At 33.8% G+C, this 5,000-nt stretch overlaps 1 protein-coding gene, 1 non-coding gene and 1 pseudogene across 2 annotated transcripts in view; all 3 read left to right on the top strand.

Annotated features, from left to right (window-relative positions):
• Positions 1–482: 482 nt before the first annotated feature.
• Positions 483–2,712, top strand: LOC135655108 (NAD(P)H-quinone oxidoreductase subunit K, chloroplastic-like; annotated as a pseudogene).
• Positions 2,713–4,443: 1,731 nt separating this feature from the next.
• On the top strand, positions 4,444–4,516 carry TRNAT-UGU (transfer RNA threonine (anticodon UGU)). Its single transcript has one exon. It is a non-coding gene; the product is annotated as a tRNA-Thr (tRNA).
• Positions 4,517–4,653: 137 nt separating this feature from the next.
• The window catches only part of LOC135655106 (photosystem I P700 chlorophyll a apoprotein A1), a 9,110-nt gene continuing 8,763 nt past the window's right edge, over positions 4,654–5,000 (top strand). The window contains exon 1 of the mRNA XM_065175695.1: positions 4,654–5,000. This exon is cut by the window's right edge and continues 8,763 nt beyond it. The gene's annotated coding sequence lies outside the window, so the exon portion shown is untranslated.

Consider the following 5,000-nt stretch of genomic DNA (forward strand, 5'->3'; position numbering starts at 1 on the left):
TAAGTGGGATTCCATTAGATGAATCTTTAAACAAAACATGCCCCACAGCAAACAAACTCTAAACTATGCAGTTTGATTTGATCAAAATCAATTCTTGTTTCGCCTAAGATAAGAAGTTATGGATGAATTGACAATTCCGATTCGAATCGAATAATTCAGCATATTCCACATTAATAGGAGTACATTATGTTTCTGCTTCACGAATATGATATTTTCTGGGCATTTCTAATAATATCAAGCGTTATTCCTATCTTGGCATTTGTAATTTCCGGAGTTTTAGCCCCGGTTAGTGAAGGACCAGAGAAGCTCTCTAGTTATGAATCGGGTATAGAACCCATTGGGGATGCTTGGTTACAATTTCGAATCCGCTATTACATGTTTGCTCTAGTTTTTGTTGTTTTTGATGTTGAAACGGTCTTTCTTTATCCATGGCAATGAGTTTCGATGTATTGGGTGTATCTGTATTTATCGAAGCTTTAATTTTTTGTGCTTATCCCAATTGTTGGTTCAGTTTATGCATGGCGAAAAGGAGCATTGGAATGGTCTTAACTGAATATTCAGACAATCAAAATAAAAATGAAGGAAAAGATTACATTGAGACAGTTATGAATTTGATTGAGTTTCCTTAGTTGACAAAACAATTACCAATTCAGTTATTTCAACTACATTGAATGATCTTTCGAATTGGTCAAGACTTTCCAGTTTATGGCCGCTTCTATACGGTACCAGTTGTTGTTTCATTGAATTTGCTTCATTAATAGGCTCGCGATTCGACTTTGATCGTTATGGATTGGTACCAAGATCGAGTCCTAGACAAGCAGACCTAATTTTAACAGCCGGCACAGTAACAATGAAAATGGCTCCTTCTTTAGTAAGATTATATGAGCAAATGCCTGAACCAAAATATGTCATTGCTATGGGAGCTTGTACTATTACAGGAGGGATGTTCAGTACTGATTCTTATAGTACTGTTCGTGGAGTCGATAAGCTAATTCCTGTCGATGTCTATTTGCCGGGCTGCCCACCTAAACCAGAGGCGGTTATAGATGCTATAACGAAACTTCGTAAGAAAATATCTCGAGAAATCTTTGAAGATAGAACTGTGTCTCAACAGGAAAATCGATGTTTTACTACCAATCACAAGTTTTGTGTTAGACGCAGTACTCATACTGGAAATTATGATCAAGAATTGCTCTATCAATCACCATCTACTTCAGAGATACCTTCTGAAACATTTTTCAAATCCAAAAGTTCAGTATCTCCCCATGAATTAGTGAATCAGACAAGGTAAGGTTCTTTTGTGCAGAATAAGAAAGAAAGGGTCAATCTTTAAAAATTTCATTGTAAATTGAAATACTCATACAAATACAAATGTGGGAGAGATCAAGAAGATGCAGCAGGATCGTTTATCTGATTGGTTAGTCAACCATGATTTAGTTCATAGATCTTTGGGCTTTGATTGCCGAGGAATAGAAACTTTACAAATAAAAACCGAGGATTGGGATTCCATTGCTGTCATTTCATATGTATATGGTTACAATTATTTACGCTCCCAGTGTGCCTATGATGTAGCACCAGGCGGATTTTTAGCCAGTGTGTATCATCTTACGAGAATACAGTATGGTATAGCTAAACCAGAAGAGGTATGCATAAAAGTATTTGCCCCAAGGAATAATCCTAGAATCCCGTCTGTTTTCTGGATTTGGAGAAGTGCTGATTTTCAAGAACGCGAATCTTATGATATGTTGGGAATCTCTTATGATAATCATCCACGCCTTAAACGTATTTTGATGCCGGAAAGTTGGATAGGTTGGCCCCTACGTAAGGACTATATTACCCCCAATTTCTATGAAATACAAGATGCTCATTAAATGATAAGAAATTAATGTTTACTTAATACGACTATGACACGATTCCAGATTTCTTTCAAGTGAAGGAATATTTTTACGTTCCGTTCTAGATGAAAGAAAGTAACCGGACTTTAATTCGTATTATGGATAACCTAAAAAAAACTTCATTTATATTCCAAAATTTGGAATAGATCATATCCATTTCGTATGAGCAGAAACAATGGGATGAATCAAAAGAGTTCTGCACTATGAACTTTGTACCGCGCACATAACTTACTTAGATGTAGATGGACCTCGGAAAGTAACGTAAGCAAGAGTGAAGAAATGGAATAAATGTCAAAAATATGAAATGAAGAAATGAAAAGGGATTGGATTTTATTTGTACTGTGTCTGAAGTGCATTCTGTCTATTGCTATCTTTTAACTCCTCTCGACTTTTAAGTTTTTTTTTACTTTTACTTATTTATTTTTATTTTGAATATAGATGAAGACTTAATATTCTTTTTGAATGAGAGAAAGCACAGTATGAAGAAACAAGAAAGAAAAAAGAGACGGGAGCATAATCTCACTTTGTTCTTTACCATAACCATCCATACATATATTTTTTACCAATCCCCCCAAGGGGAGGTATATATATATATACATCTAGATGAGTAAATATGTAACCAATCCCCCCAAGGGGAGGTATATATATATATATATATCTAGATGAGTAAATATGTAATAGATGAGTAAATATATGTAATAGATGAGTAAATATGTAACATCTAGATGAGTAAATACGTATCATGCTCTAGACTATTAACGCCCGATCTATCTCGATTAATTTGTATGAATATCTATCCGATACATTATTTACGTGTCAGGAACCAGATTTGAACTGGTGACACGAGGATTTCAGTCCTCTGCTCTACCAACTGAGCTATCCCGACCATTTCCCGTGCATCATCCTAGTAGAGTACTTGTGTCTATGTTAATTAAAGGGACTAAAAAGTAGTAAAAAATTTGACAAGTAAGTGTAAGGATAATGATATGGACTGTGAATGATTCAATAATAGAGATTCTTTGCCCATATATGTTCATTTGTACAGGTTCTATCCAAATTGGGATAAGATCCAAGGATTTTAGTTCGGATCCGTTTGTGAAAGAGTAGAGTGAATGAGAAAGATAGTGAATTTTGTTTGAACTGAACCACTGATGAAAAAAAAGAAGAGGATAAATACTTAGGAAGTAAAATAGGCTTTTTATTGGGGATAGAGGGACTTGAACCCTCACGATTTAAAAAGTCGACGGATTTTCCTCTTACTATAAATTTCATTGTTGTCGGTATTGACATGTAGAATGGGACTCTCTCTTTATTCTCGTCCGATTAATCAGTTTTTCAAAAGATCTATCAAACTCTGGAATGAATGATTTCATAATTGAATATTCGATTCTTCCTTCAACTTCCATTGAAATGGATTCATAATAACTCTGAATTTTTCATATTATAATTATATATAATTATAATATAATAGATTCGGGTCATGATTAATCGTTTGATATGGCAGTATGTATACATACGTATTAGGTATATAGGACCATCTTTTCTGTAATTTTTATAGACGGATTCCTGCTACCAACAAAACGTAGTCAACTCCATTCGTTAGAACAGCTTCCATTGAGTCTCTGCACCTATCCTTTTAAATTCTAGTTTTATAAACCTTTGTTTTCTCAAAATAAGGATTTGGCTCAGGATTGCCCATTTTTAATTCCAGGGTTTCTCTGAATTTGGAAGTTACCACTTAGCAGGTTTCCATACTAAGGCTCAATCCAATCAAGTCCGTAGCGTCTACCGATTTCGCCATATCCCCTTTGATACCAAGACCTAGTTGGAATTCCAACTATCCTTTTCATTTATTTTGTTTGTTTGGACCCGTTGAATTCGTTAGATAATGATTTCTATATTGAAAAAGTGTATGCTGCTGTTTGATTTTTTTGGCTATCCCCCATCAGTTCATTTATATTGAATGAACCTTGTTTCAATCAGAAATGATTCTATCATTGATGTATCCGCAATTCAATATGGATAGATATATCCAACATATATATGTTTCTCCCTCCCTTTCATTTTTACAGTGCGATTTGGAATAGTGGAACGGTCGATATTCATTCTTCTTTTTTTTTGTCCTATCTCCTCCTTTTCCGAATCAAACCAGAGGAATGTCTCATTTTCATTTAGATTGTATCTTTATCCTTATCTTTTTTTTTATCTTAGGACCGATTCGCTATAGCTATAATTAACATAATATAAATATATAAAATATAAATATATAAATAAATACATTATGTTGTATATTATAGTTAGATATAGTTAGAATAGTCAGAAGAATAGTCAGAATTATTATTATAGTTAGTTATAGTATATAGTTTAGAAGTATACTATATAACTATATAGAACTATACTATACTATATAGTTATATAGTTATAGTATAGTTATATAGTTATAGTTCATAGTTAATATTAAACGAATAGCTAATAGATAAGATCAGCTAATAGCTAAAATCCGGTAGTTTCCTCAATTTCTATATACTATTTCTGTTATGTTATGTGAGCCCGCTTAGCTCAGAGGTTAGAGCATCGCATTTGTAATGCGATGGTCATCGGTTCGACTCCGATAGCCGGCTTTTTCTCTATCGATTTTTCCGTGATTGATAATCTCTCTCCTCCTTTTCCCATATGTTATGTCGTGGTAACTTGCAACCATGACCAAAAAATGTATTGGAACAATTAGATCTCTCTCTACCGAACAAATCATAAAACGGAGCTGCAACTTCCTATATATACAAAAAATCCGGATATTGATACAATTTATTTTATTCTACTTTGTAGTATTTCGGTAAATTTAGCTTTGCTTTGTTTATCCCTTAGTTCAGTCTTAATTTATAGTTCAGTTTTCATTTTTTTATTCTGAAAAAATGAAATTTCAATAAAATCCATAAAATTAAAAAGGAGTCTTTATGTCTCGTTACCGAGGACCTCGTTTCAAAAAAATACGCCGTCTGGGGGCTTTACCAGGACTAACTAGTAAAAGACCTAGATCCGGAAGTGATCTTAAAAACCAATTGCGTTCTGGGAAAAGATCGCAGTATCGTATTCGTCTAGAAGAAA

Source organism: Musa acuminata, unplaced genomic scaffold (genome assembly GCF_036884655.1).
Source record: "Musa acuminata AAA Group cultivar baxijiao unplaced genomic scaffold, Cavendish_Baxijiao_AAA HiC_scaffold_90, whole genome shotgun sequence".
NCBI lineage: Eukaryota > Viridiplantae > Streptophyta > Magnoliopsida > Zingiberales > Musaceae > Musa > Musa acuminata.